This window comes from Macaca mulatta, chromosome 3, assembly GCF_049350105.2.
Source record: "Macaca mulatta isolate MMU2019108-1 chromosome 3, T2T-MMU8v2.0, whole genome shotgun sequence".
Taxonomy (NCBI): Eukaryota; Metazoa; Chordata; class Mammalia; order Primates; family Cercopithecidae; genus Macaca; species Macaca mulatta.
Window position 1 is genome coordinate 171,562,211 of NC_133408.1, and position 27,108 is coordinate 171,589,318.

A 27,108-nucleotide genomic window follows, 5' to 3' on the forward strand; every position below is an offset into this window, starting at 1 on the left:
CCCCCTAGTGTGACTGAGACTGGGGATTTTATGGGCTAGAATAGGGGAGGGGCAGGCAAATAGGAACATAAGTTCTCACTCTGAGTCTTGAATTTTTTCTGGGATCAGCAGTCCCGTCTTTCAGCCTTCATGCTGTTTTTTTGGCTTGAAGGTGGGGTTTCACCTAGTCCCCTATCTACCTAGGAGTTTGGCTGCCTCCTGCTATTCTCAGTATACTTATGCTTTCTAATCAATCAAATTAAAATATACTTATGATCAAGTGATGGCCACTGAAACGTAGAGAAATTATTTCCTTTCAAAATTGTGGCTGCTGACCTTTGTTTCATGTTTCTGGAGTAAAGTATGGGCTTTATATTTTTTTAAGACTTCAAAGGTTTATTCATTCTGTATGAATGAATATTTGATTTTCATATACTTATTTATAAAGAGCCTTTAAAGGGAGAGAGATTGTTCCCGCTTGAACAGTTGGGGAATCATTGACCTATTGATCGAAATTTAGTTTCTCAGCATCACCTGGTCCCCACACTCTCCACCACCAGCTCTTTCCTCAACATGCCATCGGCCTTCAATCTCTTTCTTCTTTGAGCATCTTTTTCCACTTCTCCACTTTCCCATTTTACTTCCTTGTTTAAGGCTTGATTCAAACATCACATCTTCCCTGAAGACTTCCTGGTTGTCTGGATTAGAGGTGGCCTCTTGCTCTGTGCTCTAAAACATCTTGTTTACACCATGATATGGTTTGGCTCTGTGTCCCTACCCAAATCTCATGTCAAATTGTAATCCCCACATACTGAAGGAGGGACCTGGTGGGAGGTTATTGGATCATGCGGGCGGGTTCCCCCATGCTGTTCTGGTAATAATGAGGGAGTTCTCATGAGATCTGATGGTTTTAAAAGTGGCAGTTTTTCCTGTGCCCTCTCTTGCCTGCTGCCATGTAAGCCATGCCTTGCTTCCTCTTCATCTTCTGCCACAACTGTAAGTTTCCTGAGACCTCCCCAGCCATGTGGAAGTGTGAGTCAACTAAATCTCCTTTCTTTACAAATTACCCAGGTCTCGGGTGGTATTTTTTATAGCAGTCTGAAAATGGACTCATATAGAGAATTGGTACAGGAAGAGTGCGGTACTGCTATAAGGATAACCTGAAAATGTGGAAGTGACTTATGGGCAGAGGTTGGAACACTTTGGAGGGCTCAGAAGAAGATAGGAACATGTGGAAAAGTTTGGAACTTCCTAGAGACTTGTTGAATAGTTTTGACCGAAATGCTGATAGTGATATGGATAATGAAGTCCAGGTTGAGGTGGTTTCAGATGGAGATGAGGAACTTACTGGAAACTGGAGCAAAGGTCACTCTTGCTATGCTTTTGCAAACACACTGGCATCATTTTGTCCCTACCCTAGAAATCTGTTGAACTTTGAACCTGAAAGAGATGATTTAGGTTATCTGGCAGAAGAAATTTCTAAGCAGCAAGGCATTCAAGAGGTGACCTAGTTGATTCTGAAAGCATTCAGTTATAGTGCTCACCAAGAAATGGTTTGAAATTGGAACTTATATTTAAAGGGGGAAGCAGAGCATAAAAGTTTGGAAAATTTGCAGCCTGATAGTGGTTTTCCCGATACTGTACTTGTGATAGTGATGGAGTTCTCATGAGATCTGATGGTTTAAAAGTGGCAGTTTTTCTTGCACTCTCTTTTGCCTGCCACCATGTAAGATATGCCTTGCTTTCCCTGCACTTTCTGCCATGATTGTAAGTTTCCCGAGGCTTCCCCAGCCATGTGGAACTGTGAGTCAATTAAACTTTTCTTTATAAATTACCCCAGTCTTAGGTGGCGTTCTTTATAGCAGTGTGAAAATGGACTAATACACACCATATTGAGGCTCTTGCAATGGTTTCATTCATACTTCTGTTTCCCCTCATGAATTTGTGGGCAATTTTGGGTGAAGGTACATGTTTTAAGACTTTAAAAAATTATCCCTACTTCTTGAACAGTGACTAGAAATATGTTTGTTATTTGAGACAGTCACCTTGTCCCCAGCCCAAACGGAGGTCCCAGCTCAAGGATTCTCATGCATTAGTTCATCCATCCATTCATTCAACAACTATATATTGAACACCTACTATGGGTCAGATACTATTGGAGGCAATGAGGATATGGTGGGTACATGATAGAGGAGGACTTTGCTCTCAGGGAACTGTCATTCTTATGGGAGAGTTAGGTAATATACAAGTAAACAGTAAACAGATAAAGAAGAGAATCTTAGATCAAAACAGGGTAATGCTGTTCATTCAGTCATTCAACAAATGTTTATTCAGTACCTATGACATGTTAGATATTACTATAGTTGCTGGGCATGTGGAAGAGAACAAAACAAAGGTCCTGTCTTCAAAGATGCTCTTGGGGTAGAAAAGGACTTGACGGATGAGGTGTAGTATTAGATAGGATGGTCAAGACAGACATCTCAAAGGCACTGCATGGGGCCTAAGTAATGAAGAGGATGGCATTTGAACAAACACTTCTATAAATAATGAAGAGGAACCAGTTACAGAAATATCAGGAAGAGAATTGCTCCAGGAAGATGAGAAAATAAGTGCAAAGGCCCCAAGGCAGGAATGAGCTTGGCATGAAGAACACAAGCGTGCCAGTGTGTCTGCAGTGGTGAGAGCTGAGGGTGGGAGCTCCCATGGGGCCCTGCAGGTGGTGCTCAGGTGTTTAGATTTAGTTTTATTTAATTTTAAATGCATAAGGAGCTCTTAGTTCAGGATGGATAAATGTGGATCAATTTCCTGGAGCTCACATCTGAAGATTTGATTCAGTGAGTGGTGTGAAGCCTTGGAATCTGCAAAACATTCTCCCCGTGGTTTCAAAACAAGAAGTCTGTGAATAATTCTTGATGTTAGATTTTAGAGAGAGCACTTAGACTTTGACTAAACGACTGCTATTTAGATTTGGAATCACCATGGGAGGAGACTTTGGGTCAAATACATCACAGAGTAGCAAGGAAGGATAACTGGTTCCCTGCAGCATCCCAGACCCCAATTCTGCTTTAGCCTAGCACTGAGACTCCTTTATGAATTGAGAAAGCACTGGAGAGCTTGTGGAGCTTCGACTTCTTACGTGGGCCCCAGTATCTGGAGAAAGCAATGCAAAGGTTGCATTGGCTTAGGAAGTAGAGTTCTGAAGTTCATGCCATTTAACGTCTCTGAGTTCTGGCCTTCTAAAATGATCCCAAAATCTAGCAAAGAAACTGGGTGAGATTCACTCAAGAATTCCCTCTCTACAAATAAAATGAAGTAAAATAAAATTTGGATTATATTATTTTATGAAAATCATGATAATCTTCTGAAGCAGGTAGGTCAGGATCATGATTCATGGCTGAGTTGAGTTGAGAATCCAGCATCTCCTGATCCATAGCCCCACGCTCTTCCAAAACATCCAGCATCAGCTCCTCAGCCCATGTTCAGTGCACACCCAAACCTCTGATTCCTAAAACATTGTTTCTTATTCTGTTCCTCTGTTTACAGACAGGACTGCACCCAGGCTGGTAGAGGGCTATTTCGTTTAAAGGTGTCTGGGGAAGAAATACTCATAACCTCACTCTGAGCCTTTTCTGGGACCATTGTCTCTTGGCATTTCTTGTGCAAGGAAAGGAGGCAGGGCTGAGCTTGGGGCTGAGCAATGAAGACCAGATGACGTCTGCCACATATTAGCTGGGTGACTTTAGGCAAATCCTGTCCCTCTCTGGGCCTGGGTTTTCTCCTCTGCAAAGTGAACTGGTGAGATGAAATGTAACTTCTGACATTTATTCCATGATTTTTCAGCCGCTTGCTTTGTAGAGCTGGGGAAATTGAGGCTCAGTGTCAGGACGTCTTGGAGAAAATTGCCTTTTGAATAGAGAGTGGAATTACAGTTGGTCTCTGCTTCCCTGTTCAGTGAGCTGGCCACTGCCAGACCATACTCTCTCCCGGGCAAGCTTTTGTTCAAAGCAGCATGCAGAGAGGCTGGAACAAGCCCACTGGCCTCTCGGTCCTTCTCCTCATTTTCCACTCCAGCCTCATTTAGAAGGAGGCTTTTATTATCTCTTTTTCTCTTGGTTTCCTTTATTTCCTATTGGGATGCAGCTGCAAACACAATTAGAGAGGACAAATGCTAATTTAATCTAGAACTGGAGCCTGAATTTCTTTTTAAAAAGGAGATGGGACCTCAGAGGGAATATTCTTTATTTTCAAAGCATCAGTGAACCAGAGGAAGGAAGAGGGGCTGTTGTGATTTGGGAAGCTGTGCTCCCCGCTCTTAGTGTGAGAAAGTAGACTCCAGAGTCCCTGACTGAAGTGACGTTACATTTGTTCGGGAAGCATGATCCATCAGCTGGAAAACACGGGGATGTGCCTGGGACTAGCTCACAATCTCAGAGAGGCTTTAACACAGGCACTGACGGTGGCCATGGACACCTGGAGACAGGGTTGCCATAGCTCCATCACTTTGACTTAGAGTTGTGCAATTTGGACCTGATTGGGCAGCAGAGAACATACCCAACCTGTCCAGTGGAGGCTGCCAGTGGCCTCCACCCATAGAACTGCCTCAATGTGAACACCCTCACTGCTTTCTGAGGGAGTGTTTATAGGCAGAGCTGTGTCCATTCATGGTGTTCAGCTGCTTGAGCATGGCTTCCATCCATCTGGGGAGAGCAAAGAACCCTGGACCCAGAGTCGTGAGGTCATGAGCCTTGGATGCCAGCCTTGACTCTGGGACCCCAGAGAAGCCAAACATCTTGGCTTTATTTTTCTTATCTTCAAAATGTGCAAGAATTATCGCAGAGGTGCCTTTTAGCTTTAATACCCCACAGTTCTATGACTCATACGTATGACTGAAACTCTCATGAAAAATGAGTTAACTTGAAATGTTCTGGAAGGTTGGGCTTGGAGTAACAGATATACACAATTGGAGCTGATTTATGGAGAATTTTATTTAGAGGAATAAGAAAATGAAATAATCTCCCCACTGTCTCCATTCTCTTGGATGAGAACCTTTTCAATTGCTTTTAGCCAGTGGTCACTTGAATCTTTTTAGGCAAGATTGTTAAAAGGAAGCAAGATGGTTTGGGCTTGCATTAGGACAAATCAAGTACCATAAGAACCCTGAAAAATCAGAGGCTGAAATGCAATACAATTATATTTGTCACTCATATCATAGTCCAGTTTGAAACAGGTGCAATGGGCTCTGCTCCACAAGGTCATTCAGGGACTCAAGAGTCCTTCCAATTCATGATTCCATCCTCTTCCAGTCCTCAAAGTTTTCTGCTCAGTCAGTGGATGGGGAAAGAGAGAGAGTGGAGAATTGCCTAGGAGTTAACAGGCCAAGCTGGCAGTGACATATTTTTTAAATTTATTATTATTTTTTGAGATGGAGTCTCATTCTGTTGCCCAAGCTGGAATGCAGTGGTGTGATCTCAGCTCACTACAACCTCTGTCTCCCAGGCTCAACTGATTCTCCTGCCTCAGCCTCCTGAGTAGCTGGGATTACAGGTGCATACCACCACACTAATTTTTTTGTAACTTTAGTGGAGATGGGTTTCACCATGTTGGCCAGGCTGGTCTTGAACTCCTCACCTCAGGTGACTCACCCACCTTGACTCCCAAAGTGCTGGGATTACAGATGTGAGCCACTGTGCCCAGCCTGGGAGTGACATATATAATGCTTGCCCTCTTTCCATTCAACAGGAGTGGTCACATGGCCCCACCTAGAAGCCCAGGGACTGGAAAATACTGCCCAGTGTTGTGGCCCAGAAAGAAAAGGAGAACAAAAGTCTTGTTGAGAATTAGCAGTTTCTGCCTCTCTCAGGGCTGTTTCTGAGAATGAAGCAGAATGCCCTCTCTATAGCGCAGGTGCTATTTACATGAGGGCAGTGTCCCCATCACTGTAAGACTGTGTCCTCCCTCAGAGGCACCTTTCTTGGGTTTACACAAAAGTGCTACATTAGCTAGCAGTGGCCCGATATATGCTCTGAAGTCAGGCCTATCTTGTGTCTAATCTCAGCCCCACTCACTAATTATGAGAACTTGAATAGGAAACCTGTTTCCAGATTACAAATGAGGCAACTGGGGGTTATAGGGAAGGATTCAACCAATCTCACAGGGTTTTTGTGCAAATCACATGAAATAAGATAATTAAGGAGACAGGCAGAGTAGGCACTCAATAAATAGTATTAGAGTTCTCTTCTCACCTCCCTTTTGGAATGGTTCTACCACCATGAGACCCCCTCTTAGGAATATTGGTCTATAATTCAGTTCATTAATGAATCTGGGCCAGTTCCGGCTCCTAAAAACATTATAAGGTCCTTTCCATTCCTGCTGAAATGCAGGGTTAATGTTAACTCTGAGCCTGATTTCCTTTAAATGGCATGCATTCAATAAGACACAAAACAAAAGCTCAGAACCCTATAGAAGAAGGAGCAGAGATAATAACAAGAAAATCTAAGCTCCGTTAGTGACTGCAATGGAATACTTGAGTGTTGAGATGTCTGGCAACTAAGGCAAAAAAGGGGAATAAAATGGATTGCACAAATCTCATGATATGATTTAAGAAAGATGCCTCTTTGTGAGGGAATAGTAACTCTTTTTTTCTGGGGCTACAATGAAGAAGACATTTATCAAGTGGCACTTATGGGGGGCATGATCTTTCCCCTTCTTTCTATGTGATTGACTCTGAGAACTGCCTTTGGATTTTCAAAAACGTAATCTGGGGCAGAATGAAGAGAAATACCTGCTCCCCAGGATTCAGGAGCAGACCAGTGCCTTCCATGGGTAGAGTAAATACCTTCCTCTCGAGTGGAGATTTGTGTCTTGAGAAGGGCACAGATGGATTCTACCAGCTACAGGCTGGATTCTAAGAGATGGGAATTACCTCACACAGAGTCAGGGTCACAGGGCTATGAACTCAATGAAAGCCAAGCAACGGTGCAGCTTCCAGAGTCCCCTCCTGCTTCCGGTAGCACTGCTGGATGGACAAGGTGCAGGATGCAGCCGCCTGCCTGGGGCCTGCCCAGCCCTGTTTGTCTCATGTGGAATAAAGTCCTCCTGAAATAATTTTGCATTTGCTTTAAATCAGTTTGCCTAATTGTAATGATAAAACAACATTATATGCAGATGTCTCGCTATTTTTAAAAACTTAATTTACTTTGAATTAATGTTTGTTGACATGGTGTTTGGTGGTGGCAGACACAGAGATGCAGGGACCAGGAGATGGAGCTATTGAAATGATAGAACCACTAAGTAAAATGGTTCTTCTCTTTTTTTTCTTTCTCCAAATCAAAATTTTAGGAGAGAGAACAGAGTTAAAATCTGCAGGAAATGCTTGCATCCAGGAATGTTTTAAAGCTCTTGCCAACATCAACAATGAGAAGTATGTTTGGAAATTGCTTTGCAAACCTCCCAGTTTGGAGAGCGCTCCACCTCACCAATAATAGTGATGGCGGCTGGTGTTTATAGAACACCCATTATGAAAGAGCTGTGAGCACTGGGCATTTATTTGTAAGCACCACTTGTTTACACAATCAAGCTGGGACCTTGGGGTGACAGAAATCACTCTCCTTTTTAATAAACAAGGAAACTGAGTCACAGCAACCAGTTCAAGTGACTTCATTAAAGTTTAGATTCAGTCCCACAGTATTGGAGTGGGTTTCAGAGGTCACCTGTGGCAAGTTTGTGGATTGACCTCTTGGAATTTCAGACCTGAAATGGTCTGTGAGGACCACGTGAGGACCACATCTGGTTAGAGGTGGAATTGGGCATAGAAACAAAGCATCCAGGATGACTTCTGTTAACCTTTCCTGTCTGCAGAATTCCTCTGAAGCAGTCCCAGGCCTCTACCAAGTCTCATACATCTGGCCTTGTTTTCCTTTGCTGTGTCCTCAAACCTTCTTCAAAAAGCTTCAGATTTTAGATAACTGCAGGGGGTTCATCTTCAGGAGAAAATGAGACTCCAAGGTACAGGTACAAGGCTTGGCGTCAGCAGACTTAGGTCTGAATCTCAGCTCAGATGTTTTTAAATGATTTGACTGTAGGTAGATGACTTAATTTTTATGATGCCTCCTTTGAACACCTAACTCAGTGGCTCTCCAAGCGCGGTGTCCCAAGCAGCAATATCAGCATAATTTGGTAACTTGTTAGAAATACAAATTCTTGGGCTGTACCCCAGACCTACTGAATGGTCAACTCTTGAGTGGGGCTCAGCAATCTGGGTTTTCGAAGTCCTCCAGGTGATTCTGGTAGATGCTGAAGTTTGAGAAGTGCTCCTCAAACTAATAATACCATCAGCCTTATAAGGCTGATGTGGGCTTAGAATTAAAACATGGAAAGTTCATAGCACACATGAGCTGCTCAATAAACTATGGTAGCAAAAGTGGCTTCTCATCATCATCGTCATCCTCATCATTTTCTTTCTTTTCTTTCTTTCTTTCTTTTTTTCTTTTTGAGACCGAGTTTTACTCTGTCGCCAAGGCTGGAGTACAGTAGCGCAATCTCGGCTCACTGCAACCTCTGCCTCCTGGGTTCAAATGATTCTCCTGCCTCAGCCTCCCAAGTAGCTGGGATTACAGGCGAGTACCACCACACCTGGTTCATTTTTGCATTTTTAGTAGAGATGGGGTTTCACCATGTTGGCCAGGTTCGTCTTGAACTCCTGACCTGAGGTGAGGAGCCTGCCTTGGCCTCCCAAAGTGCTGGGATTACAGGGGTGACCCACCACGCCCGGCCATCATTTCTTCTCTGAAAGTACCTTTTAGCTTGAGAAATGTATCATTCACAATCCAGAAGCCTGTAGGATTTCAGTGAGCACCTGAACTGTGCTCTCTTAGCTGACACTCATGAGCTGGTGAGATAGATTTGACTATTTTATATATTCTTATTTTCTTAGCTTCTTATTCAAGTTCTGGAACTATAAGCAGAGTGATAGGGAAAAGGGTCAAATACTATAGGGGCCATTTGGGCAGGGAGTTTATACCTGCAAGCTGTCACCTCTCCCATGATGAAGGTAACAGGGAGAGGAAGAGCTTTGTCAGGGATGTTCGGAAGACTCAGGGTCTCTGGATTCCAGAGGGGCTTTTTGTTTGTTTGTTTTAGCTTGTGTTGTTTTGCTATTTTCCCTAGCCCTACTACTTTTCTCTGGTTCTTTAACCTCCTCCAATAGGATCGTGAGCCCCAGAAAGAGGGCTTGTTCTCATCCAAAATAATCTCACAGGAATTAATACAAAATAAGAGTTCTTAAATTGAGTGCAACACACAGACAAACCCCAAACTTTACAAAAAACTTACATTTAAATACTATCCACTCAAATTACCTTCATTTTGCTTTCCAAAACATCCCTTGGGGTCAGGCAGGAAGGAGATCGTTGTCTATATTTTACAGACGTGGAAACTGAAGCAGAGAGGAATTGGGTTGATTTGCCCCAGACGATGTGGTGGCCCTGGAGGCAGCCTCCTGGGCTCCCAGACTCCCTGCTTGCTGGATTGAAGCTTCTGAGGGCCCTGGGCTCCCAGAGGCTACACTGGACATGGAGAAACAAGGAAGAAATGTTTGTTTACTAAGTAAGGGAGCAGAACTAGGAGATTCATCAGCTTATATGGTAGAGGCCCCTCTGGTTCCCGGCATGCCTGGGAAATGGGGAGTGGAAGAGGGTCTCTTTCAAGCAGGGGATCCCGCAGGTGCTGGACTGGGAGGGTCATTATGGACGGAGCTGCCAGGCATACTGTTCAGAAAAGGTCTGAAGTTCCATCCAAGGGTGCCCCGGAGGAGTGATGAGCAGAGTGCCCTGGGGAGCTGTTTGTATTTGAAGCCTGGAGCTGAATGTGGTAGATTAGCCTGGGTGCCAAGGCACTCAAATGGCAGGTTCTGATTTCCTCATCTGGAGGTTTGGAATTGGTTCTCTGAACCATTTTCACACTTCACAACGTACTGCTTGAGCAGCTGGTGTGAAACCCAACTAGGGAAACTGAGGATATCGGGAGGTTGGTAGAAATGACTGTGAGATGGAGTCCAGGACTCAGCCAGCAAGCACAGCCTCTGGATTCTACCTTGCTGAGTGAGCAGTTCATCCCAGATTTTCTGCTACTCAGGGGCCCGGGCCTCACACTCCCAGGCTTCATTGCAGCTGGGCCCATGCACCAGCCTGTTTGGCCAAAGTGTCTGGATTGGAGAACACTGAGAAAGAGAATCACTTCGAGCAAGGGATAGGGTGTGGAGTAGAACTGCTTTCTCTCTCATCCTCCTGCCAGGAATCCAGATGTTCTCCATCTCTAGACAATTTGTGGGAGATTTAACAGCATCTTCCACTGGATGCAGCAGCTGGTGCAGATGCTGCCACCAGAGAGGACTTAAATTATCCTGTTCTATGCAACTGAGGCATCAGGCACAAGAGGTGTGCATGTGTGTGTGAGCACATGTGCCCATGAATGTATATGTGTGTGTACATGTGCGAGGTCCTCATCTCATAATCCTAGCTCCTCACTTCCCACCAAGGAAAACTGGGGCAGCCTCACACAGAAGGGAAGAATGTGAATCTGAGGAACATTGGCCAGCCAAGGGTAAGGTGATCAATTGCAAGAGGGGGTTGTCCTCTCTTCCAGGAAAGGGCAGACAGTGTAGGCCCTCCTGTGATCATCCTTCCCCCTATGTGGTTCCAGCTCTGTTTAGAGACATACAACAGAGCCATAAGGGACCTCGTAGGGCGTGGAGTCTAAGCCGTTTCACAGAGGAGGGATTGGGAGGGGGCTCAGGGTGAGATAATGACTGAGGCAGCCCTTGGTAAGTGATGCTAGGAGCTCTTGGAAAGTGATATAGGAGGCCTAGGTGCAGAAGTCAATTTTATTTTAGTTCACTGACCATGTCTCTGGATTTCATTATAACCACAAACACACCCAATTCTAGCTGATTAGCCCACTCATTTCCAGTATTTTAATAAAAATTTAATGGTGGTAACTTACTTTTATAGAGCAGTTTCCATGCAAATTTTTTTCAATGGTTCTTTTGTTTAACATCTCAACCCTTCTTTGAGGTAGATAACATTGCTGTACCCATTTTGCGGATGAGAAAACTCAGGCTTGCATTAAGTTGCTTGTCCTAGGTTGACAACTTTCATTACGATCTGACTGTAGTTTGATGCATAAAATCTCTGAAGAGCTAGAATGAAGTCACTTGGCATAAGATGCTTTTGCATGATTGAAACTCAAACTGTAAGTAGTAGAACTGGGATTTGAGCCCAAGATGTCCAACTCCAGACCGTAGGTTTCTTTTTCTTTTTTCTTTTTCTTTTTTTTTTTGAGATGGAGTTTTTCTCTTGTTGCCCAGGTTGGGGTGCAATGGTGCGATCTTGGCTCACTGCAACTTCCACCTCCCGGGTTCAATGGACTCTCCTTCTTCAGTTTCCCGAGTAGCTGGGATTATAGGCACGCACCATTATGTCCGGCTAATTTTTTGTATTTTTAGTAGAGATGGGGTTTCTCTTTGTTGGTCAGGCTGGTTTCGAACTCCCAATCTCAGGTGATCTGCCTGCCTCGGCCACCTAAAGTGCTGGGATTACAGGCGTGAGCCACCGCACCCGGCCCAGACCATAGGTTTTAGCAACAAGGCTGTACTGCTCCACTGTGGCCTCACCACATGTGGCTACATCTCCTTGGAGTTCATTACAATGGACTTTGACCTTCTACACTGCACAAAGCCTTGTATAACTTTCTAGGTGGTCCCTTCAAGGGTCTAGAATCTAGCAGCAGTCTGTTTTCAACAGCTGTGGGTAAAGGTGAGCATCACCCTGTCAGTTGATGACTGTTGAATTAGTTCAAAAAAGGCAACAGGGAAAAAAGGAGATTAGACGTGGGTCATTTTTTTTTTTTTGTTAACAGCAAATGATCTATTGAGTCAGTACTCCCGATGGTAAGGTGAAAAATACCAAAATTATGTATCCTTCTGAAGTACCTGCTCTCAGTAACTCACTTTCATGCCAAAAGCAATGAAACAAAAGAGCTGATGTCTTGTGTTATGAGAAGTGCTTTGTTGCTGTTTTCTCCAAATTTATGTAACTAGCTTTCGTTAAGTTCTGTTATTTAACACATATAATATGTGGAGAGCTAAGATGAAGCTGAGAGGCCTGTGATGCTTTTTCACTCTTGCAACGCAGCTGTAGCTGAGAGTCTGGAGTTCTTCACTTTATGTCATTTCCTGTTAAAACTTCCATGTTTTCTTCACTGGGAACTTTGCCTGCTCCAAATCTGGCTCTCAGAGGTTGTCTGTGCAACTGAGGTCTTTGGATAGTGAGCCCTGGATCGGTGAGGAGCATGTGGGGTCAGTGATGCCTGCAGGGTCCTTCCTCCATGGGACTGGAGCCTGGGCTGGAGGGGATGTGGTGTGGCATGCTCCAGGTCCCCAGTGCCTCTTCCCTTGCTTATTCCTCCCCAGCTACACTGCCTGCTTGGCATGTTTCTTTGAGTGGAAAAAACACACTCCAAGGGCTTTTTTCCATTCTTTCACTCAACAATGAACAGAAGCCTTCTGTGACCAAGTGGATGGGGATTTCTTCTCACCAATAAGCAAGCAATCAATCCTGCAGTGGCACCAGCTGGGTGTCCTCCAATCCAATACCACTCTGATGCTATCTACCTGGAGATAGCGTCAGATCCCATGGGGAGGGCCTAGTCCCCAAGACTGCTCCCCCAACAACTTTCATTGTGAATTGCACAGGTTGTTTTACCTGTGCTTCTGACTGACCAACTACAAATCAGGGATTCTCCACCTGGGGGGCTAACGTCTAGAGCAGCTCATAGAACTCAAGGAAACACTTACATTTACTGGTTTATTTAAAGGATATTGCAAAGGATACAAATGAAGAGATGCACAGGGAGAGGTGTGGGGGAAGGGGCATAGAGCTTCCATGCCCTGTCTGGGAGTGGCAGCCTCCAAGAACCTCCATGTGTTCAGCTATCAGGAAGCTTCCCCAACCCTGTACTCTTAGGACTTTTATGTAGACTTCTTTGGATAGGCATGATTCACAACCATGTAGAAATGTGATTGGAGAAAAAGGGTGTGATCTAATACAAATAGACTGAGTGGGGAAACCCAGTGAGGCCTGTCCAGATTCCTCTGAGCCTCAGGGTGTGGGGCAGGACACCTTCTGAAATGAAGGTCTTAGGATCTTCAATCAGACAAGGTAGGTCAGAGAACTTCTTATTGCCAGCTCCAAGACAGAAAGGTGGGGGAAGATTCCAGCCCTGGGGAGAAGAAGGAGCAGGTGAACGGGGACAGGAGAAGGTGTGTGTGTGTGTGTGTGTGTGTGTGTGTGTGTGTGTGTGTGTGTGTATTTGTGATTCTGTTTTCTAAGGCTGGCTTAAAGTGTCCAACATTATAACAAGGGCTATGAGAGTTGAGCCAGGAACCATGAATGAAAACTCATCTATCTATCTATCTATCTATCTATCTATCTATCTATCTATCTATCTATCTAATTTAATCTCTATCATCTCTCGATCTATCTATCCATCCATCTGTCAATCCACCCATCCATCCATCTGCCTGCCTGTCTGCCTATCCAATCATCTATCTATCTATCTATCTATCTATCTATCTATCTATCTATCTATCTATCTAATCTATCTCTATCATCTGTCTATCAGTCTATCGATCTGTCAATCTGCCCATCCATCCGTCTGTCTGCCTATCCAAACATCTCTCTCTCTCTCTTTCTATCATCTTTCTTTCTCTATCTATCATCTATCTATCTATCTATCTATCTATCTATCTATCTATCTATCTATCTATCTCTTTCTATCATCTTTCTCTATCTATCTAATCTAATCTATCTCTATCATCTGTCTATCAATCTATCGATCTGTCAGTCTGCCCATCCATCCGTCTGTCTGCCTATCCAAACATCTCTCTCTCTCTCTTTCTATCATCTTTCTTTCTCTATCTATCTATCTATCTATCTATCTATCTATCTATCTATCTATCTATCTCTTTCTATCATCTTTCTCTATCTATCTAATCTAATCTATCTCTATCATCTGTCTATCAATCTATCGATCTGTCAGTCTGCCCATCCATCTGTCTGTCTGCCTATCCAAACATCTCTCTCTCTCTCTTTCTTTCTATCATCTTTCTTTCTCTATCTATCTATCTATCTATCTATCTATCTATCTATCTATCTATCTATCTATCTATGTATCTATGTATCTATCTATCTATCTCATACCATCAGAGATTCTCAAACTCCTCAACAGCCTCCCTACTCAGGGCATTGCATTTGCTGTTTCCTCTGCCAGGAATGCTCTTCCCCTAGGGAGCTGTGTGGCTCCTTTCTCCCTTTCTTTAGCTCTTCGTGCAGACATCATCTCCATGAGGTCTTCTCCTATTCTGTCGAACCCCAAAAGCCTGTGTTTTCTATCTTCCTTTTCCTTCTTGTTTTTCTCCATAGCACTTTTCACCATTTAACATATTTTACAAATATTTATTTGCTTGGTTTCTATCTCCCCTTACTTAAATGTTAGCTCCATTGTCGAGGGAGGGATTTTGTCTATTTTATTCACTGCGGTATCTCTAGTTGCTAGAAAGAGCCCTGACACATAGTGGGTCTTCAGCAAATATTTGTTGAGTGAATGAATGAATGCAAATCCTCAGAGGCCAGAGGGACAGATAGTACGCAGTGGTGTGAACATGGAGGGAGTGGCTTCTGCCTCAAAAGGGTGGAGACAGATGAGCTCCTGCCTGACAGCCATGCTCCATGGAGGCAGCTGGTTCAGGAGAGTGCACAAGACCCAGAGTCTGGAGAACTGTGTGCAAGTGGAAGCTCTAACGTCAAATTCATATGTGAATTTGACCCCCTTCACATTTCTCACCTGCAAAACATACACAACCATAGGGGGTCAGGTCTGCTCTGTCTGCTTCCCAGATCCATGGGCTCTGGACACCACTGACCTCCCACCTCCCCTCCCCTCCCCTCCTCCACTCTCACCCACAGCAGCCTGTCATTGTCCTGCAAACATTCCAAGTTCATTTCTGCCCCAGAATCTTAATCCTTGCTGTTTCCCATCTGCATAGTTTCTCAGAGCATCAGAGTTGGCCCCTTTCATCATTTAGGGCTCTGCTCATGAATGTCGTCTGCTTAGAGAGGTCTTGACCACCCTATCTATAGAGATACCACCTGCCCCCTACAATAGACTCACAAAATCCCATGCTTTGCCTTTACCATAACTGGCTTCTTGGGCTGTCTTATCATTATCTAAAAGTATCTTGTTCCTTTCCTTGTTTGTTGCCTGTCTCTCAGCCTAAGCCCTGTGAGAATGGGGTCTTCATCTATCATGTTCTCCACTGCATGCTTATTGTTTAGGGCAGCACTCAGCATGTCATATGCCCTCAATAAATATCTGCTAATTGAATGCACAAATTAAATGAGAGAGTGGATGTGAAATGTACTCTGTAAAGTACATAAACCTCCATGGACATGAGGACCTATTATTTCTGGAGTGTAACCTGTGTCTCCTCCCGTGAGGAGTAACTGGCCCCTCATCTCAGAGCATAAAGTGTGGGCATGCTCCCTGGGAGGAGGTTAGAGGTCACCAGGAGGAGGGTCTCTCTTTACAGTCAGGCAGGGGGAGCAGAGGAGGCAGAGCGAGGGGGTGGGACATGATGTCTGGTCTGCACTGAGCCCCAGGGAGAAGTGAGTGAACTCAATAAAAATCCAAACAAGGCAGCCTCGACTCTTGAAGGACCCGGAGTCTCAGCCGAGCAGCCCCTAGCCTGGCTTCTGAGAAAGAAAGGCCTAGCAGAAAAAACCCTGCTGCCCAGGCCCCTAAGACACTAATGGAGGTCAGACCAGGTTCTCCCATCTTGTGGCTCCCGGGGTACCCCTGGACAGGTGGTCCCCTTGTCTCAAGTCATTTCACCACTGCAAGGCTGATGCACAGTTTGGGGCCATTCACCTCCCTTTGTTGGGTCCTTCCTTGACCTGGACTTCTTGAGTCTGTGGCTCCTAGACATAGCCCATGTTGGGCTCCCACTTACAGGAAGTACTCCTCCAAGACGCAAGGCACCAGACAGTAATAAAGGCAGAGTGTGGCTGATGATAGGAGGCCGCAGTGGTCTGTGTTCCTGTGTGGCAGGAAATGCCTGCACATCCCAATGTGATGCTCCTTCCCCTCTGCTCCAGATCCTGGGTGGGATTGACAGTGGCAATGATATACTAGCCAGCAGCCTGTTTCTAGAGCGTGTTTGTATTCACTCACCTGGTTTATTTGGTAGACAGGCTGGTTGAGATTTAGGGGGGAAATTGGGGCTATGCAGTGCATTAATGCAATGGTACAGAGGGAACTTGAGGCTGGGATCTCCCCCACTGAGCCCTTAGAACAGAGGCATTCTCCTCCTCCTCCAAGGAGGGAAATCTTTCTCCAAGACTTCCTACGGTCCTACCAGCTTTCTAATGGTTCTTGGAATATTTCCAGAGTTTTCTCCTGTATATTCACAATGTCAATGAATGGAGAGAAGTGGGTAGAGATAATGATCTTCACTTTTCATGAGGGGAGACTGAGTCACCAAGTAAGAAAATGTCAAGATATTCATCCAGCACATGTTTCCTGGGATCTCAAGTAAACAATGCCTAGACTGCTCCATATGTGACAAAAAATAGATTGGTCACTATATTAGGCCATTTTCTTGCTGGTGATAAAGACATACCTGAGACTGGGTAATTGATTTAAAGAAAGAGGTTTGATGGACTCACAGTTCCACGTGGCGGGGGAGGCCTCACAATCATGGTAGAAGGCAAAAGGCACGTCTTACATGGTGGCAGGCAAGAGAGAATGAGAGCCAAGAGAAAAGGGAAACCCCTTATAAAACCATCAGATCTCATGACACTTATTCACTACCATGAGAATAGTATGGAGAAACCACCCCCTAATTCAATTAACTCTCACTGAGTCCCTCCCACAACACGTGGGAGTTATGGGGTGTACAATTCAAGATGAGATTTTGGTGAGGACACAACCAAACCTTGTCAGTGACACTACACAAAATTATCCCCAGGCCATAGAGTCTGTGGGAGGGTGGCTTCTAACAAGACCCCTTGGCAAGACCCTTTGGCCTTTCTTGGAGTTCCCTTGAATGGCGGCTGTCTGTGGAGGAGGTGAGGGGAGAGGGAAGACACCAGAGGGAAGCAGGTTCCTGCTGTTTGTGTAGCTTGAGCTTTGCCTCCACCCATTCCTTCTGGATGAAGGCAAATTGTTCCAAACATGTCTTGCACTTTTGGTTACATCTTCATCTAATCTCCATCCTAACCCTTCCTTATTGAGAGCCTGTATGTACCAAGCGCTTTATATAACTTACCCCTAATCTTTGCAATGGCTTAGAGAGGTTTTCCAATGAGGAACAGTGGTAGAAAGGTCAGGATTTGCCCAGGATTGTGGAGCTGGGGCACTGCCTGGTTGTCTTTGATTGAAGACCTGAGCTCCATCTGCCACCCTCATCCCTCCCCCATCTCCCCTGCCTTGTACCCCACAGCTTCATGGTATGGGTAGACAGGCATCTTCAACATTAGAGACACGAGAGTGGACAGCAAGGCGACTCTTCAGGGCATTTAATCCTAAGGTCAGGGGTTCCACTGTTGCTTTGATGTGTCTCCCTGGAAGCCCTTGACTGGCAGAGAAGGGCTGGTGATGCAGAAGGGAGCAGTGGGTCACACTGCATTCAGCCCTGCCTCGGTGACTGTTAGTGCTGCCCCAGGTGAGTGGCTTCAGAGAAAATTGCCTCTCAGACTTTGCGGCGGACAATATGGGTTGGAGAGATGTGGGTGCAACTCTACTTATTGGCTGTGACCTAGGACAAATTACTCAACTTTCATGAATTTGCTTATATGTAAAATGGGCAGGATTGTTGGGAAGGTGAAACGAGGCTCTGGATGGCAAGCATTCAGCAGGGAGCCTGGAATACTGTAGGCAGGTGACCGTGGGAGGCATTCTTACGCTTATTACTGTACTTTCAAAACTGGGAATTAGGCCTGGCATGGGGGCTCACACCTGTAATCCCAGCACTTTGGGAGGCCAAGGCAGGCAGATCACTTGAGGCCAGGAGTTCGAGATCAGCCTGACCAACACAGTGGAACTGCATCTCTACTAAAAAATACAAAAATTAGCCGAGTGTGGTGGTGCACACCTGTAATCCCAGCTACTGGGGAGGCTGAGGCACAAGCATCATTTGAACCTGGGAGGCAGAGACTGCAATGAGCCGAGATTATGCCACTGCACTCCAGCCTGGGTGACAGAGGAAGACTCTTGTCTAAAAAAAATAAAATAAAAACCCAGAAAAACTGGAATTATGGGCTGGGCATGATGGGTCATGCCTGTAAACCCAGCACTTTGGGAGGCTGAGGTGGGTGGATACCCCTGAGCCCAGGAGTTCAAGACCAACCTGGCCAACATGGCAAAACCCCATTTCTACTAAGAATACAAAAACTTAGCCAGATGTGGTCGTGCATGCCTGTAGTCTCAACTACTGGAGAGGCTGAGGTGGGAGGATCACCTGAGCCTGGTAGGTTGAAGTTGCAGTGAGCTGTGATCACACCACTGCACTTCAGCCTGGGTGATGGGAGTGAGACCCCCGTCTCAAAAACAAACAAACAAACAAACAGGGAATTATGCTTCAGTTCTCCAGTATGCAGTTTCATAAAGTCACCTCAGTTATAAACTTCCTTGCTTCCTCTCTACTTGCCCCTATCCCTCCTTTCTTTCCTTCCCAATTCCATAACTGTGCATTGAGAGGCTAGCTTGTTTCCACAAGGAGCAGTTCTAGGCCATTGGACTTTTAGGACCCCTGCCCTGCAGGAGCCAACAGTCTTCCCCATGGCCTCTGCTACCCTCGCCCTTTCGCTTCATCACCCTAGTTTGCACATGGTCCTTTGAAGCTGCTGTCACTGCTGTTTAGTGACAACACTCCTGTCTGCCTTTGTATCCCGCACTCAGGCTGATGTAGGGTCTGGCTTCCCTGGAGAGGAATTAGACAGCACGGTCATAATAAGTTTGTGGCATTATTTCTCTCTCGGCCCCTCTTGCAGGGACCAGAATGAAGTTGTCATTGCTCTGTGGCCAGAACAGTCCCTGGAAAAAAACTGCAAATGACCTTCCCTCAAGCGGCGGCATTTGGGGCTTAATTGTGTTTTGTTAATCAGGAAAACAATTAATTTGGCTGCTGCCTCTCTGGTGGGGTGTTTTTTCTTTCTTTTTTAATATAGTAGATGCTGCTAAGATGATCCATGTGATGTCTCTAGATTCAATTTCTCTCTCTCCCCAAGGCAAAGAATGACTCCTCTCTGTATCCATGACATCCGGAGACAGCAGAGTGAGGCACGGAGTTTTCCAAAGAAGGCTGGTTTCTAGAACTTAATATCTGTTTCACAGCAATAGGACAACTCCTCTGCCCAAGCTCTTGCACAGTTTTAGGAATAGGAGTGAGACTGAGGCAGAGGAGTGACAAGTCACAGACCTGTTTCAAAGTAGGAATGCAGAAGTTCTGCATTCTGTCCCCTTTCCTGACATCCTCCCCACCTCATATGATAGAAAATGGTGAAACAGGCATTTCGCTGTGCAGGAGCTACACCACAGAGCTCAGAGAATCACTAGATCTAGAATCTGAAAGGATGGGGCTGGGGAGATACAGTGTGAACCTGGATCCTCTGGATAAATTCACTCCCGCAGGTCAATGACCGATGATGGCTTAACGTGAGGCAATGCCATAGAATGCCATCCCCAAACCAAGAGAATTACTCGTAGTGTGGTAATCAGGCTTTGGAGGGTGGTTATCAAGTCCCCTCCAGTCACACCGTATGACCTGAATTGTCCTTGGAATAGAACACATGTAAATCTGACCCTGTAGACAGTAATCAGTGGTCATGTTTAGAAAGCATGCCCTGCAAGGTGACCCATTTCTGTTTTGTTCACTGAGGTATCCCATGGTTTAGAACATTCTGGCATATGGTAGATGCTCAAATATAGGTTAAAAGAAGGATGTGGGGCCAAATTTAACACAGAGGATAATAAGCCCCTTGTTGTGTGTGTCAGTCAACCTGAATTTGAACAAGTATAAATACCAGTTTGTCTTCCACTAAATCCCTGGATTGGGGGATGATTTCTGACATGAGAGAAGGATTTCTCACTGTCCAGGAGTCAATGACAAGGTCTTCAACAAGATGTGAGGAAGAGGGAAGAGAAGAAACATTTACTGAGGAACTGCCAAGTGGCTAGCTCTGTGCCAGGTGTTGTATGATGAACACTACCTCATTTTATTTCCCTTAAAATAATTGTGTGAGGTGTGTTCACATTTTACAGTTGAATAAACTAGGGCTTAATAAAGAAGTTAAGTAACTTATGCAGGGTCACACAGATGGAGGAATTAACTTGACTTCCAAATTCATGTTCTTTCCACTCGTCCACAGAACTTCTCGTTTTTGGAATGCTTGATTAACGCAAGAGGGTACATTCTGTGTGTTCAGTTTAGTAGGAGTGGGGAGGGGCTGAAATCAAATTAACATGACTCCGTTCCTCCCCTCCAGATGCCTGGACTCCTTGGCTTTGACTCCTTGTTTAGCCACTCACTGGCTATGGACATATCCTTCCTTCTTATGCTTAACATCTCTGTGCCTCAGTTTCCTCATCTACAATGGTGATAACAGTACCAATTTTATAGCATCGTTGTGAGAAGTAAGTGGGTGAAGCACTCATACTTGAGTCTGGTCCATGGCATGATTGATGTAAGTTAAGACTATTATTAGGACAAGCTCTGTCTTTATACACCCTGTATCAATTGAGGGTCACTTGTGTAGTATGTGGCTCTTAACCTATTAAGGAAAGCCTGGTCCCCAGGTACCCTCTCCAGAAAAACATCAAACCTCTAACCAGGCTCTACTGAAATGCTGATTATTTAACGCCAGGAAAGTACACCTTTGTCTAGATGCCTTTTTATCACTCTAGTACAAGCATGCAGGGTATTATTACCTGGAGCTGAAAACACATGTTTACAAAGAATTTTTGTTGGAGGTTTACCCTGTGTGCTGTTGTTAAGCTCTATGAAAGGGTTTTGGAGATGAAAGTGAGAATGCACAGACCACTTCAACATGCACGTATCACTTCAACATGCCCATACCACTTCAACATGCGCAGACCACTTCAACATGCACGGACCATGTCAACATGCAGGGACTACGTCAACATGCGCATACCACTTCAACATGTACAGACCACTTCAACATGCATGGACCATGTCAACATGTGCAGACCACTTCAACACGCATGGACCACTTCAACTTGCAGGGACTACGTCAACATGCACATACCACTTCAACAGGCACAGACCACTTCAACATGCGCATACCACTTCAACATGCATAGACCACTTCAACATGCATGGACCACTACAACTTGCATGGACTACGTCAACATGCTCATGCCACTTCAACATGCACAGACCACTTCAACATGCACAGACCACTTCAACATGCATGGACATGTCAACATGCACATATCACTTCAACATGCACATACCACTTCAACATGCACCTACCACTTCAACATGTACGGACCATGTCAACATGTGCATACCACTTCAACATGCACCTACCACTTCAACATGTACGGACCATGTCAACATGTGCATACCACTTCAACATGCACCTACCACTTCAAAATGCATGGACCATGTCAACATGTGCATACCACTTCAACATGCACAGACCACTTCAACCTGCATGGACCATGTCAACATGTGCATATCACTTCAACATGCACATACCACTTCAACATGCACAGACCACTTCAACATGCATGTACCATGTCAACATGTGCATATCACTTCAACATGCACCTACCACTTCAACACATGCATACCACTTCAACATGCACATACCACTTCATGTGCTTCAACATGTGTATTCCACTTCCACATGCATGGCCATTTCAACATGCACCTACCACATCAACATGCACATACCACTTCAACACACATTTACTACTTCAACATGCATGGACCATGTTGACATGTGCATACCACTTCAACATGCACAGAACACTTCAACATGCATGGACCACTTCAACATGTGCATAGCACTTCAATATGCATATACCACTTCAACATGCAGAGACCACTTCAACATGCACATTCCACTTCAACATGCATGGCCATTTCAACAGGCACCTACCACTTCAACATGCACGGCCCATGTCAACATGTACATACCACTTCATCATGCGTAGACCACTTCAACATGTGTGGACCACTTCAACATGCGCATACCACTTCAACATGCACAGAGCACTTCAACATGCGTGGACCATTTCAACATGCGCATACCACTTCAACATGTATGGACCACTTCAACATGTGTGAACCACTTCAACATGCACAGACCACTTCAACATGTGCTTACCACTTCAACATGTATCACCATTTCAACATGCACCTACCACTTCAACACACGCATACAACTTCAACATGCACATACCACTTCAACATGCACAGGCCACTTCAACATGTGCATACCACTTCAACATACACGGCTATTTCAACATGCACCTATCACGTCAACATGCATATACCACTTCAACATACACCTACCACTTCAACATGCACAGACCATGTCAACCTGTGCATACCACTGCAACATGCACAGAGCACTTCACAACATGCGCATACCACTTCAAATGCACATACCACGTCAACATGCACAGACCGCTTCAATGTGCATAGACCACTTCAACATGCTCATATCATTTCAACATGCACATACCACTTCAACATGCTCATACCATTTCAACATGCGCATACCACTTCAACATGCACAGACCACTTCAACATGTGCATACCACTTCAACATATGCATTCCACTTCAACATGCGCAGACTACTTCAACATGCACAGACCACTTCAACACACGCATACCACTTCAACAAGTACGGACCACTTCAACACGCATGGACCACTTCAACATGTGCATTCCACTTCAACATGCACAGAGCACTTCAACATGCACATACCACTCTGGTCTTGGAGAATGCCCTAACCTCCAATGACTTGTTTATGAAGGGCTGTGTGGTTCTCTCTTGCTCTCCCCCTCTCCCTCTTTGCAGGGAAGAGTAGAGGGAAATGAGGGCCAGTAGAGATGACCCACAAAGTGGCAGAGAAAGTCAATGCCATAAGCTGATTCCAGAATGGTTGCTCAGGTGGGCATCTGCTTTGGTGGCAGAGTCGAGGAAGCAGCCTCTATGGAGTTAATTGTTGGATTAATCCCAGAAGCTTCAGGGAAACTGTGACTAATTCTCCCCACCTTTAGGTGCCTTGTACTAAGGAAGTTAGAACCCTGCATTCTGCATCAGAATCTATCTTTACAACATTGCTGCAAGACAGACTTTCTCCCTGTTTTGCAGACGAAGGAATTGAGGCCTTAGGGAGTCGTGTGTACAGCCTCATCACACAGGGAGGGTCATAGCAGAACTGACCTGAGACCACCAGGGCTGTCTACACCTGAGCCCCCATCCTTTCCACTAGACCATCCTTTCCACTAGATCCCATCTGTTTTCCACAGGGGATAACTTTGCCCACCAGGTCATGTGGCAACATCTGAAAATATTTTTGGTTGCCACAACTGAATAGGCAGTGCTTCTGGCATCTGGTGAGAGAGGCCAGGGCTGCAGTTACACACCCTCCAATGCAGGACAGCCCCCCACGACAAGGAATTCACCTGCCCAAATGTCAGCAGTGCCGAGGTTGAGAAACTACTTTAGATGGATTTTCTTGCCACCCAGAAATGACTCAAGGACAACTTTTAAGAAGAGAGTGCTGAGTTGGAGCCCTGCCGTGCTTCAGCAACCACCTTCCCCTGTTGAGAACCACTGTCCTGGAGCAATTTCCCCCAAAGTTCTGTGAGGATGGGAATCATCAAGTCACCTGTTAGAGCTGTAGTTTCTTCATCCCCTCTGCTGAAGATCCTGATCCAGTCTTTAAAAACACATTCTAAAAACATTTTTAAGAAAAGAATTTGCAGTTTGAGTGTCTCAGGTGGTTTTTATTACCAAGAAAGTCTGGAAACTACCTTAAACAGCTTCAACGTGTATGCACCACTTGGATGGGGCTGATTTTCAGTTGACATTGCTCATGGTTTATAAGGATTACCTCCTTTCTTTCCCTCACAATGATGTAGAAGCTTGATGGCTGACATGACAGAGCACTATGAGAGCATGTTAAATTAATTAGCACGTGGATGACTCAGAGGTCCCACCCACCTTGGAGGTATATTTTTGAACAGGGGAGCTTCTTCCATCCTGCTGATGATGGACAGTAAGAAGAGATGAAGGAGCACTGACCAGTGCTCAGAAGACCTGGACTGGGGTCTTAGCTAATGGCGTTTCCCTGGACAAGCGTCTTCAGTGTCCTGAGCCTCAGTTTTCTAATCAGCAAATCAGGCCTACTAGGGGATGTCCTATCTTTCAGGGCAGCCATGAGGAGTAAGGAGATGGTGCCCACCAGGGATTGCCTTCTGGATGTGCATCAGGATCACCTGTGGGTCTTTTTAAAACTACAAACACCCAGGTCACATCCAAGACTACTCATTCATTCTTAGAGATAAGGCCCATATTTAAAAAGTAGTGCTCCTTTAAGAAGTGTCACAGGTAAGTCTTTAGAAAACTAGAAAGCTCCTCAGAAAGTACCTTGTAAACTAAAAAATGCTGTTCAGATAAAAGGGATTCTTTCATTTGCACAGATTGCTGATCCCAGCCATAAATGGTGCTGTAACAGTTTCCTATTTGGCCTTGTCAGATCGTCATACACCTTTGACTACCTAAGCAGATGGTACCGTGTCTTGTGGATATTTTGAAAAAATAGGACAGGCTCCCATCTGCCCGCAATGACTCAGGGGCTGCCTGTCTTTCCCAGAGGCAGGGGCAGTGGCTGAATGTCCTCTGAGGACGCCTCTGGCACCAGGGAGCCTTGACAGTGTCTCCTCCCAGTGCTCATGCCAGCAAATGGGAAGGACGCAGCTGCCCAACATTCACCAGTGCAAGTTGTGGAAACAGGGGCCAGGCCCTGTGCTGCCCATTTCCTTCTGCCAGTGGGGGTGATCCCCCAAACGAAGGATGGAGCAGGGGGTTCTTCCTGCCTTCCCAGTATCTCCACCCAGGGCCATGGGTGGTGACAACAGAAAGGAAGGGGCCCTGCTAAATATAAAGCTCTGTGCAGGTGGGAGAATCATCACAATTGCTTGTATATTGTCCTTACTATGACTATGGATTTCTCTCTTTCTCCCACTGCAGCAAGACTCAGGGCAAGTTTGGCACCACCTGGTTGACCCCTGAAGGGTGGCTGTGCCCTTGTCCCATCATTTCTCTGATCCTCAGCCTGGGAGCAGGAGGAGGACTGCAGGCTGGTGTGATGCTGGCCAGCAAGGTTCTCCCTTGCAGAAGGAGTAAGTGGTGGCCGCTCTAAATTTTGCAGACTGGAGCCTGCGCAGTACTCCTTTTTTCCCAGGGACATAGTGGAACTACGTGGAGGTGACTGTAGGAGATGGTGAACACAGCGTCTCCCCGGGGAGACTGTAGTTGGGAAGTGCTCCTCCTGACTTGTGGTAGGCTCCACTCCAGCTTTGGAACCAAATGCCTCAGATCTTCCTGTCTGCCTAAAATCCTGGAAGCTCATGGACCCATCAGCTTCTAACTACCCCTTTGGTTGTCCCTCTGCAGGCTGCTCCTCCAGACCAGGTCTGCTGCCCCTGCCTCATCTCAGGACGTCCAACTCCCCTGACTTTGCTAAGGTGTGCAATATTCTCCATTTGTTTGGGCCTTTCCTTCCTATTTTCCTAGACCTTAGCATCTTCTGTTTCTGGACAGAAAACCGTGTCTGCTTGCCTGCACCATGGAAATGGTTCCATCCAAGCCAGTTCTGCTGTGGGCTGGGAACCCTTTGCCAGGGAGGGCTGTGTGTCTGGTCTCTGAGAATACACTAGGCCAGAGGGCTCTCCTTTCAGCTCCCTTGGAGGCTGGGACATTCTTCTTGTACCCGGACGACTGATCACTGTGCCCCACTTAGACCACTGTGCCGAAGAATTGAGGGACAACAAGAGGCTGAGACTTTGGGTTAGAGGGTGATGGGATACGTTTTTATTAAACTTTGTGGAATGGAATTAAATCATCCTGAGGGAAAATCTAAGAATAAGAAAGAATATTATTATGAAAGGAGAAATAAAGTTCATTTGCAGCTACTGTACTTAAACTTCTAGACCAGGCTAATGCAGTCCTTTGAAATTCAGAATAGAAAGGAAATGATCATGTTAGTTGAAGATGTTGGCTAGTCCTAAACATAATTTAATCCTCTCTTTCTTTCACACACCCCCATACACTCCAGCACATGCATATGTGCTCACAGACACATGCACATGTGTGCACATACATGCACACATTCAAACACATGCATACTTGGTCTGGGGCACTCTACCTGCACATCTATGCACCAATTTATCACCTGTGGACTTCATTAGTCCCTGTTTGCATGCCCATGAAGAACAAGTCCCTTGTTATTTTCTTCGTTGCAAATGTGGAGCATAGGAGGGGCCTGGGTTGGCTATATTTTCTCATTCCCAAATCCTGTGACGTAGGTTTCAGTCACTGCCCACAGTGAGGACCTCTTCTGCATATGAACCCCTCAAGGGCAGGGACTTGTCTTATTCATCTTTGGGTCTCTAGTTCCTTGTATGGTGCCTGGCACACAGTAGGTGTCCAATAATTGTTTATGACCCTGAAATCTGGAGTCTGACCCAAGGTAATAAAATTTGGTGGAGACTGCTGCCTATCCATCAAAACTCATGTGCTCTTCTTCCAGGGCATACCACTAGAATAATTTCCCTCCTCTGATGTTAGATTGGGCTATGGGTCTGAGACCTAATCATAGAACATGAACAGAAATGATGAGTGCCCCCTCCACACCTGGCCTGTCAAAACCTCCCCCTGTCTCCTCTATGTCCTTTTTCCCTCTGGCTGGTTGAAATGCCCATTCGCAGGGAAGCCTTAGAACCCACACACTGAAGCTGGCAGAGCAGCTGG

The 27,108-nt window shown here is 45.4% G+C and overlaps 1 long non-coding RNA gene across 1 annotated transcript in view; it reads left to right on the forward strand.

Moving 5' to 3' along the window:
- LOC144339945 (uncharacterized) overlaps positions 1-27,108 on the forward strand; it is a 246,687-nt gene that overhangs the window by 199,723 nt on the left and 19,856 nt on the right. The window contains exon 5 of the long non-coding RNA XR_013415573.1: positions 25,753-25,823. This is a non-coding gene — a long non-coding RNA (uncharacterized LOC144339945). The remainder of the gene's footprint in view (positions 1-25,752; positions 25,824-27,108) is intronic.